The sequence below is a fragment of the Prenolepis imparis genome, unplaced genomic scaffold (genome assembly GCF_030444845.1).
Source record: "Prenolepis imparis isolate NDT839.2.m4 unplaced genomic scaffold, iyPreImpa1.0 SCAF_5, whole genome shotgun sequence".
Taxonomy (NCBI): Eukaryota; Metazoa; Arthropoda; class Insecta; order Hymenoptera; family Formicidae; genus Prenolepis; species Prenolepis imparis.
The window spans coordinates 18,789,999-18,801,996 of NW_028141163.1; the positions used below are offsets into that span (position 1 = coordinate 18,789,999).

Below are 11,998 nucleotides of genomic sequence, written 5' to 3' on the forward strand. Positions count from 1 at the left end.
AATTTTACCAATAATCAGGTTTCTTTATTTCAGAAAAAGAAATCTTCTTTTCAAAAAGCATATTATCTATAAAATCTTGTGAAACTATAATAATAATACAAATTTCTGTTCTTGGGATATATTCCTTATAGAAAACTTTAAATTCTGATATCTTGAAATTGATTATTTTTTTACTTTTTAATTGAAAATAATAATAATGCCTTAAACGTAAAATGTGTATAATATATACAGATTGTTCACAAAACAGCAGTCCGTTTACAAAATGATAATTTGTTAATTGGAAACTCAAAGTGCATTTTTATTTTACATATCAAATCACAAAAAATTTTTTAAAAATTATTAATGAATAAATATCATAATTTTATCATTGACTAAATGGCAATAGTGATAATTGTTTAGTTTACGATCCCTTAAATATGCACTAATAAGTACTATATTTATATTTAATTTGTATTATTTGTATTATCCTAAGCAAATGGAAAAATAGAATAATTCAATATAATTTGAAAGAAATCAATAAATCTGAAAACTGCCTATTTATTGATATAATATTTATTTGTAATTTTTAGGTCGCAATATAATATTTTGATGTACAGAGGATATTTCAGGAAGAATGATTAGTATTCTAGGACATAATTGTATATATCATTTTAAACAAAGAGTTTCTATAAATATGTGTATTATTTTGGACGATTATAAAAACAATACAATGTTCAGTAATAAGAAAACATTTATTGATGCGAATACATTTATTAACGAATACATTTATTACTTTAATGAAATCAAATTTTGAAACAATTACATAAAATAAAATTAATACGAAACAATTACATAAAATTAATTTTTTTTCTCATTCATTGCACATTTATTTAAAAATAAATTCTGTCGCATGTACTTTATGAAAACTTAAAAAAAAAAGTATTTATTTTTACTTAAAATAATATATCTATCTTTCTCTTTCACTTCTCTTTTTAAATATTAATTGTATCACAAATCTTTGTACTATAATTTTATAACAAAATGTGAGAGAAACAAAAGATAAGGAAAACAAAATATTTTGCTTTTAGTACTTCACACATAAGTCTCAAATGAATATCAAATTTTGAAACAATTACATAAAAAATAAAATTAATATGAAACAATTACACAAAATAAACTTTTTTCTCATTCACATTCATTGCACATTTATTTAAAAATAAATTCTATCACATGTACTTTATGAAAAATTAAAGAAAAAGTATTTATTTTTACTTAAAATAATCTATCTATCTTTGTCTCTCACTTTCTCTCTTTATATCTTAAGTATTAATTGTATCACAAATCTTTGTACTATAATTTTATAACAGAATATGAGAGAAACAAAAGTTAAGGGGAACAAAATATTTCTCTTATAGTACTTAACACATAAGTCTTAAATAAATATAATTTATGATGACGAACAGCTTAAATGTATGAAAAAATTATGATTATAACAAAAAAGCTAAGAAATTAATGAATTTTATATAATTATAAAGCTTTATATAGCAAAATTTTATACGTTATATGTTGTAAAATTACTTTAGGCAGTTTGATTTCAGAAAATACATATGTAGAGATGAACATTATTCGCTCCCACTATCAGGATCTGAAACATAGAATAATTATCTTATCTTTAATATTTTCGATAAAAGTATAAGAGATGTACACACACATACACTCAATTATATGGGTGTAACTAAACAAACATATATGAAGCACACCGTCAGGTGCAGGACAATAAAGCAAATCGAAAAGTCCTGAGCCATTTTTTGATCTGAGTTTTCTTTTCGAGGCAGAACTCCCATCCACACTGCTGTTCGTTGTAGCCACGCGCTGATTAGCAAACTTTAACACCTTATAGCATCGAGAAAAAAGCTCGGATCAAAAAATGACTCAGGACTTTTCGATTTGGTTTGTTGTCCTGTACCTGATGCTATGCTTCATATGTTTGTTTAGTCACACTCTGTATATTTAAAATTTATCGATTATTATACATAAATAGTATTATTCAATATTATTAATATAATTCAGTTAATATAAAATAAGAAATTAGAATTAAAATCAAAATAAGCTTATTTTAAATACATAGCAAAAAAAGATGAATATAACATAAATAGGAAAATTAATATAAATATAAAAATTTATAACTAACTGAAAATATAATTCCATATATATATATAAAGATAATTACAGTTATATACATATATTTGCGAATAATATTTCTAATTTACTTTTCAATTATTATTTATGATTTTAAAAAGTTTTGTCATGCACACACATAGATCATTATATATTTTTTAAAAATAAATTTTTATATTGTTATAAAAAAATTACTAGAGCCATAGTATTGAAAATATATTAAATATCTGTTACGTCCTGTGGACTCCACGATTCTTTTCTTTCAAAGAACGCAAGGCGATGATTGAAAAATCACAGGCGTGGGAATAAGACTATGATCTGGCAGGCGAAGCAGCTGACCGGAGACGGTTAATCGTAAAAAAAAAAAAAAAAAAGGGAGAGATACATACCAGATGTAACTCGCGTCCGAAATTCTCGCTTTGACTAGTTGACAACTCGTGCTTGAAAAGCAATAAAAATCTTTCTTTTAAAGGAAAATTTTACTTAAAAAAGTAATAAAAACTTTTTAGAAGGAAATCTCTACTTGAAAATCAATAAAAACTTTTTAGAAGAAAATCAATAAAAATTTAGAAAAAAACTTCCACTTGAAAACTAATAAAATTTTACCAGACTAACAACGATAACCGAATCCAAACAAATGCCACCTGACAGATCACCGAGATAATCTCGAGAGGATAATAAAAATATAAACCTCAACAAATTCTCCATTGGTCAAAACCTAGGACCCTAAACAAAAGCCCTGACCAATCCCGGTAAACTTTTAAAGTCAAGAGACGCCTCCGGGACTGAAATGGCGTTATTGAAAAATTCCCTATTCATCAGGAAATATTAACAAACTAACGGGAAGGAGGAGCAAGAAGGTATACATACCCGTGACATCTCTCAGAGAATATCAATCTTTTTCTCAAACCTACGCACGCGTATCATTCGCGAAAAGTTATACCACCATCCTTCGAGTCCGTAAATTGTTCGAATCTCGAACTCGTGAGCATTCGCAGTGACACTTGTGAGATCATCGTGTGGTCAGTGCTCACCGATTACGACAATTTTCGCGAGTGAACAACCGTGAGTGGAACACCATCCTCACGGAGGAGTCCTTAGCCAGATTCACATCTGGGATAATCGGAATAGTTAACACCTACCTATGCACTCAATAAGTAGTAAGTGACCCTCTTAAATTCCTAATTTTATTTTATTTTATTTTATTTTTTTATTTTCTTTATTTTAAAAGGAATAACTCTCGGATCTTTCAATTATCTAATTTTAAACGCAATCATTTACTTCTCTGAAAATTATCTTAGAATCCCATTAACTCTCCTCTTTCTCCCCTTTCCCAAAATCACTCAGGATTCTTTGTGTTAGCGAAGTAATCCGTGATTTTTCCCCTTTCCCAAAATCACTCAGGATTCTTTGTGTTAGCGAAATAATCCCTGATTTTTCCCCTTTCTCAAAATCATTCAGGATTCTTTGTGTTAGCGAAGTAATCCGTGATTTTTCCCCTTTCCCAAAATCACTCAGGATTCTTTGCTTTAGTAAAGTAATCCGTGAGTTCTTTTCCCACTTCTCTTCTTTTCAACTTTTAATTTAAAGAACAGAAATAAATGAGGAAACATTTATATAAAAATATTTTACATTATCCCTTGATCTAAGAATTTCCGAGAAATATTCTTGATAAATCCCCCTTATCGATTATTCCTTATTTCGTTCGTTCCCATAGTGAACGAACTCCGCAAACGATCCTCACGAGCGGCAGCTAAATCAGCGCGAAACCGTCGAAACCGTCGCACAGAGAGGTATTTATTATTAAAAAGTGGCCAAAAGTTAATTTTGCAAAAGTCCATCTATTTAAATTATCTTGTTGCCAAAGATAGTTGTGTAGTAAGAGGTTAAGTGTACATAATAACTTTTCTCTTATGTTGTTACAGATCGTCAGTAGTATGTCTCCAAACTTGAGTCATGAGTTAATTTAAATATTTCTGCGTATTTTTACAATTTAAGCAAGCAACGATTAATTTCTCATTATGGAAGCTGTTGAGCAAGGTATGTACTTCATTTAATCAAATTTTTAAATATATATATATTTTCCTTTTGAATGAAGATTATGATTTGACCTTGGTCAACATTTTAACGTTTGTTTTTTATTGAATTTCTGCATTAAATTTTGGAAAGTGAAAAAGTTATGCTTCCAAGTACGTCCAAGTTGTCTTTTTTTTTTTTAATTGTTACGTCAGAATCTTAACTTTAAAATATCGCCGAAATTGAGTGCTACTTTGCGCTACTTTTATTGTTATGAATTATTTAGAGAGAAATTTTCTAGAGAGTCATGCAATCTAGACATTTTGAACAGGCTTTTATTAACTTCAGATCCTCTCATAACAAACTCTAGACCAAAACCGCAAAAAAAAACAAAACCATTTTTAAATGATACGATTAAATTGCTACAAAGTGCAGAAATTTGCGAAAAAACATCGCCAGAGGAATCTGAAAATGAATTATCTTCAAGTGACAACGACGAAAGTTCCGATGAAGAATCCTGGAATATGACTAGTAGTATTGAATAAGATACATATACATACAGTTATATATAAAATTTAGTTATAGTATATAGTTTCATTTTTTTCTTCTTGTATTTCATTAATCTATGTAATAAAGCACTAATTCTATTATAAATTGACGAATTATTTCAATTAAAAGTGTTTAAACTACAAAAATAATTTTGGCCAACTTTTCACCTCAAATACCCCACTGTGCGTCGGTTGAGGCGAGAATTGGCTCGGGCTACTGCGGCACTGCGCGACGATCTCCATCTAACTCGCGAGACACTAGAAAGATGGACTCAGGAGCACACTAGCATATCCAATAACTTTTCGAATACCACATTTAATATAAACACACCCATATCTCCCTATCAACCTAACACCTCCCCCATTTCCAATCCGGAAATCCAAGAACCTCCACGAACCCCTTTCCCCTCCCCTCTCGAACTAACAGAAGGAGACTCCCGATTTCCGTTCCCTTCTTATTCTCCCGTACCACCCGCTAAATTCCAGCGCATTCCTTCCCCCTTTTCCCAAGATCCACCTGAGTCCCCCGCTGAGGTTCAGCGGAGTCCCTCTCCCTTCTTTCGCGATTCACCCGAGTCACCCGACGAATCTCAGCAGATCTCATCCCCGCTCCCCCCTTGTTTCTCCGAACCACCGAGATTCCCTTCCCCAGCTCCTTCCACTATCATCCTCGGGGATTCTCCTCCTCCCTCCCCTACTTCCTTCGAAGCTCAGGAAGAAACCAAAGAATTCACGAAAGAAGAGTTCCGAGACTGGTTAATTGACCAGTTACCAGAATTAGCAGATGTCCCCGAGGACTCTTTCGTAATCGGACCGGGCCCAGTAGAACATGAGGCCCTGCGTCTTGCTTTAATCGACGCACCTATAGATGGGATAATCCCTTGGTATTTTCCTGGGCTCAATCGTCCGCTGGGTGTCCCCGTTCAGCTCCTATTAAGGTCCTATCCCCGCTCCACTATCGAATTCCTCTCGTAAAACCCGTGGAACACATATATACACACACACACACATGCATACGTAGATATCCATGTTAGACAAAAAAAAATAATTGTATCAGCCAATCGAGATCTTAGAATAGTCAACACAAAACACTTTCCCTCGTTGTCTCGATTGACGCCCTCCGTACTAATGTATCACCCGCGACCCATACACATACACTCACACTTTCATTAGCAACTAAGTCCGTCGATTATATTATTATGTATATAATCTCTTTCGTCTCTATATTAGGAATAAATTTATAAATTTCAACACAAATGATTTTCATTTATTAACAACCCCGTTCCCACTCATTCCGAGATCGCACAAGGTCCCATCCTGCGCAAAAGAGATTAAATTCTCTTGCCGAAAAGGGACCACCGAGCGAACGGCCCTTTAAATAGAGTAAGAGCGACCCTTGCGGTCGTTGACATATTTGGGCCCAGACGTTCGTTCGGGTCGAACAGACGGATAGTCTGCCGTCGTTCGAATATAAATTTAGTTACGTCCTTCCTTTCGACTCTTCCTTCCTTGAGTCTGGACGTAACATATCATTACGCTATACATAGTAAAAAACTTTTCTTAAAAAAATGTATCATTTTTACCATTAACACGTGATTTAGTTTTTCTAGAAATTTGATTGTAGATCCAGCTTCTAATTTGTGGAATGGAACGACGGCTTAAACATTTGTTTTTCATTTTAATTTCTACCATTTGTTTTCCTGAAGGCAAACGTCCTTCCGTCATCTCTTGTTTAAATGCTGTAATTATCATATTACTTTCTTCTTGTGTCCATCTTACGCGTTTTGTGGAACCATACGGTGAAGCTACATAAAATTAAAATGTTACTATTATAAGAAATCTTGCACATACAATAAGAAAATTAGATAATTTTCATATATACTTACTACTACTTTTTTTCTTTTATTTGTAGTATTACAAATTAAATTTGTATCTGAATCTGAATCACTGTCATTGTTCACTTGAAGTGTTTTATTGACAGTAAAATTATCTTTATCTGTATTAATGTGAAAGTCATTTTGTTGAATATCATCTTCAAAATCATGTTCTTCACCCTGCGCTATTTTAAGTAATCGAGACATTTTAACTATTTCAAGTTGTGGAATAGACTGACGATAATGTTGCATGTGAATACTTTTATCATGGCCTAGATAATCGGCTAATTGTGTTATGTCAAGGTCTGACAGATTCAATGTAATGCATCTAGTTGCAATATGCTTGCGAAGCTTTGTACCTCGTAATCTAAGAGGCATACTTGCTTCACAGTCTAAGGAATATGTGCGTAATAAATCGCATGCTGTTATATATTTAAATCGATTTTTATCATAACCTGGTAAAGCAAAGATATATGGGTTTTTTTCAGGTATGTTTGCTTTCTTACGATACTGTAAGAGCAAATCTATAGAGTTTTTCATTTCACTATCCAAAAGAACAGGTACAGATCTTCCTAATTTTCCTCTAATGAGAAATCTTACATATTTATTGGCAATCTAAAATAATTATTTATTGTATTACTTACAGAAATATTTAAAATTAATTATTTAATATAATTGCAAATATTGTTAAAATGTTGAATTAATAATCTATTAATAATATTTAAACTCTTTTAGATTCTATTAATTAATAACATTCAAGAGAGCGAGAGAGAGACAGAGAGAGAGAGAGAGAGTTTACATCTTTCTCTATATATACATTAACTATTCAATAAAAAATAAAATATTTATGTTCTATAATTGCAAGATATAATTGATAAATTATAAATTAAATTATCTTAATATATTTCATAAATATATGAAAAATTCAATTTCTGCTCTCTCTCTCTCTCTCTCTCTCTCTCTCTCTCTCTCTCTCTCTCTCTCTCTCTCTCTTCTCTCTCTCTCTCTTTAATTATTAAAAGAATATGTAAATAGAAATTCAAAACTTTTTCTTTGAAAAGAAATTTTTTTTCTTTTTGAACAATCTAAATTTATATTTTATATTTAAAAAATTTTATATTTTATAAATTATATTTTCAAACTTATTAAAAATAATCTGATATGTAAAAATTGGAATATTTCTCTTTATAAATATATGATATATTAAAAATGCTCTATTCTCTATATCAAATTTATTTTAATCTATCATATTTTATAATAAATAAATTGTTATATTTTGTAAAATATTTATATTTAATATTATAATATATATTTTAATCTGCAGTGTAATATTTGCTGTATTATACTAATTGTAAGTGATGATTATTGAATTGTACATAATTTATTCTGTGCATGTTATTTAATTGATTTATAACATTTAGATCCTTAGTTTTTTTATGTAGTATATAATAAAAATATATAATAATAAATAATAATCATATAGAAAATATACAAAAAGTAAACATACCTTTTGAGCTTCAGGCGATAAAGATTCATATAAATCTGGATTCGTTCGCTCATTTATATCTTCCTGATGTTTGTAATCATCAATAGATATACGTTCTATTTCTCTGACTCTTCGCCTATTGAACACTTGAACAGATATCAAGGTTAACAAAATTGTGCTAGCTGCCGCCAATTATTGTATGTAAATGTCTCACTGAGTCGTTGAAATACCGAGCGCCTATTAGTTTGTAGGAAATTGTGTAATAATTTTATGTCTTCTAATGAAGATAAATCCTGTACTTTATAGCGCTTAGCTTGTAATATGGATTCTTCAACAGTTTTATTAACAGACACACTAAAATCTTCTTGGAGTAACTTTAAAAAGTTTTCTATATCAACTTTGGCTTGCAATTTATTTTTTTTTATACATTCAGCAATACCCATATTTCCTATTTGTTTTATGAGTGTGCCAATTCTTGATGCAACAGAAGGAGCTGCATAAATTTTTGTGCTTGTATTAAAACCTGCTACTTGATTTACAGCTGTAATACAATCATCATATATCGATGGATGATAAATACTGTAAAAATCTGTTACATTCTTATTAATCCTTTTGAGGATTTGTAAAAATTTTCCTAATAATCTTAAACGAGATCTTATCATATCTTGTTGGTGCTGATGCTTGTATTTCAAACATAATTTATTGCCGTAAGTAATTAATAATTCATCATATCTAATTAATCTAATAATATCATCCTCTCTTAATACTGGAAATACAACATTTCTCAAAATAGAATTTGCACATTCATGAATTCGGCCTTGGACTTTTCTGCCAAGCATTTTGACACATCTGCCAACAATTTTCTGAGTGCACTCTTTAAAATGATGACGTATATTATTTTTTGTAAAAAAGCCTTTACATCCAGCGCAACATATAAAATCACATGCAGTTTTTTTTCTTGATTCTGCTAGTCTTCTACAAACTATAAGCTCTCCCTTATTATATGCAGGATCTGTGTTGAACAAATAATTTCCTCTTCGTCTGAGAAGTCCAATAATCTTCTGCCTTTCTTTATTACCTAATATAAAATACAATATTTGTATTAAAAAAGAAATAAAAATATAATTAAATTATTAAAAAGAAATAAAAATATAATTAAATATATATATAATACAATTATCGAATATTTATATATACAATTAGAAAATACACAAAGAACGGTATTCTATAATTAGAAAATAGTTTGAGAGCATATGCATTAATTAATACATATAATAATATATATTTTTCAAAACTTGCTCTTAAATATGTTTAATAAATACGATATCCAAAAAATTCTATTGTAAAATAATTATCAATAAAATAATGCAATAAGTAATAAATAAATTCTATTGTAAAAATAATAATTCAATAAAATAAAATAATTCATTAAATAATGGAAATATCGCTGCTAGATAATAAATAGAATAACATAAAAAAATAAAAATAAATATCAAAAATACATATTTCAATAATATATTTTCTATACCTTTCGGTAATGCAGCAAATTTTTTTACTTCTTCTTCATTTTTATGCACCCGTTCTAGATGCCTACTTATCTTCGATTGCATTTTCTTGCAATAATAACAAAAATTTTGTTTTCCTGTACCTTTAGGATTTGAACAATTAACTTGTAAATTTGTATCATCACAGATTTTTTGTCCAGAAATATTTAATGAAGTTTCTAAACTACTTCCTGTAACGTTATTAGATTCTATTGGACATGATGGTACAGAAATATTATTCTCCTCATCAGAATCTTCTGAATCTGAATAGCAATAATCAGGATCTCTATCTATATTATCATTGCTACAGTCACTGCTATTATCAGGAGAATTATTTACATTAGAAGGTGCTTTATGAAACTGTTTCAAATTCTTATTAGTATCTTGCATCAGGTTTGCTTCATATGTACTATTATTATTTACTTCATTTCTATTATTATCCTGAGTTTCCATATTATCACTATCGTTGTAACTGCAGCAGTCATCAAGATTATCATTAAGCATATTATTTTCGTCTGTATTCCAATTTATTATACTATTCAAAGATACGTCTAAATGATTCAGTTCGTCAGTTGAAATTATTTGATCAAGACTGCATTCTAATGTAGAATTATTAGTATTCGTTTCAGATAGAATAAGTATATCATTATATAGATTGTATTCTGGCAGCGTAACATTAGAAAATTCATCTCGTACTAATTCAATACTTATTTTTTCATCTAACTTATTTTGATTTTGTTTCGTCAGCTCTTCAGTATTTACAACTTTAGAAAGTGTTTCAAAATCCTTTGTGGTTTCATTAATACATTCAGATTCATCAGTACCATTACGAGGAACAGTATCGTTGTCGACATTATTATTGACTGTAAAATAAAGATGCTTCTGTAATTAACTGAAACATATTACAGTTTCTTTTCGTTTTTTATAATATAAACAAAAATTACAATGCTTACCATTGTCTTCATTCAATTGCACGACTGGTATTTTCAAACTTGAGTTATCACTTGTATTTGTACATAGATTGTTGTCTAACATAACATTAGAGATAATTTCATTTCGTAATTCAGTATTAACATTTTTATCTAACGTATCAGTTTGTTTCATTAAATCGTCAGAATGTATAGCTTCTATACTAGTAGGAAGTGTTTGAGAACCATTTATTGTTTCAATAATAGATTCAGATTTATTAGTTAAATTATAAGCAATGTGTGGCTCAACATTATCAATGACTATAAAACAATAAATTATGATCATTTGTAAAATAATAAAAAGTTTAATAAAATATTAAAATATTATGTAACTTGTAAAATATTTTATAATATAAGCAAAAATTATGTTTCTTACCTTTATTTAATTGCATGACTGGTATATCTAGATTGCATTCTGGCAATGTGACATTAGAAGCAGATTTATTTTGTACTAATCCCAAATAGCACCGTACATCTTATGGACGTCCGTTTTACGTCCATTTTACTACCATACGTCCGTGGACATAATAAGGTCGTCCAATGTACATCCATACAAAGATATATATTGGCTGTATAAACGGACGTCCATTGGATATCCATTGGGCGTCCCTTTTATATAATTATATATAATTTATGAATATATACTGTACATCCAATGGACGTTTGTACATGGACTTATTTTGGACTTATCATTATTCATTTTTTTTGTCATCAAAAAAGGGTTTTATGTAAAGCATAGCATTACTTGTTACTTTTCCATCACGTAAGGTATAGCTTCATATTTTCCGTCGTTATGTTTATAAAATTCTAATCGTGTATAGCAATTAAAATTTTTTTATGGCGCCATACATGCGTAATACCACACACTTGGGCCATGGTATTACGCATATATCACGCGATAAAAAAAAAAGACTGCTATGTACGAGTCACGCGGATTGGTCAAGCGCGATCACGTGATCTGATTTGGCGGGTTCGTGCAGCGATAAGCAGCGCGCACGAGCCTACTCGTGTACCGGCGACTCTCCTTGGAAGTCTCAAGACACGTGTGTTCTCTCGTTCGAGTGATCTCAATATTTATATAAAACAACCCATTTCTGGGCTACTCAGTCTCAACTGCAAAATACGGATACGGAGAATTGACAATGTAAGTATATATATAGTTTTATATGTATTTAATATATATAAATTTAGCAGATATTATTTTCATAACCTAAAAAGTCATTTCATTTATATAACGATACATTTTTTTTATTATTAGGCGAGAATAGAACATATATAAGCATTATATATTAATTTATTTACTTATCACAATTATTAATTTTTTTAAAAATAAAATATATCAATATATTTTGTTATGAAAATGTGTCGATATTGAGAATCTGTTCGAAAATAGCTAGAATATAAA

At 29.6% G+C, this 11,998-nt stretch overlaps 1 pseudogene across 1 annotated transcript; it reads right to left on the reverse strand.

The window, feature by feature from the left end:
• Nucleotides 1–1,535: 1,535 nt before the first annotated feature.
• LOC145936205 (uncharacterized) lies at nucleotides 1,536–10,707 on the reverse strand (annotated as a pseudogene). Its single transcript, XR_014425342.1, has 6 exons — nucleotides 10,579–10,707; nucleotides 9,610–10,488; nucleotides 8,103–9,159; nucleotides 6,608–7,210; nucleotides 6,305–6,526; nucleotides 1,536–1,624 (listed from the first exon to the last, which is right to left on the reverse strand). The product of XR_014425342.1 is annotated as an uncharacterized LOC145936205 (transcript).
• Between the last annotated feature and the right edge of the window lie 1,291 nt (nucleotides 10,708–11,998).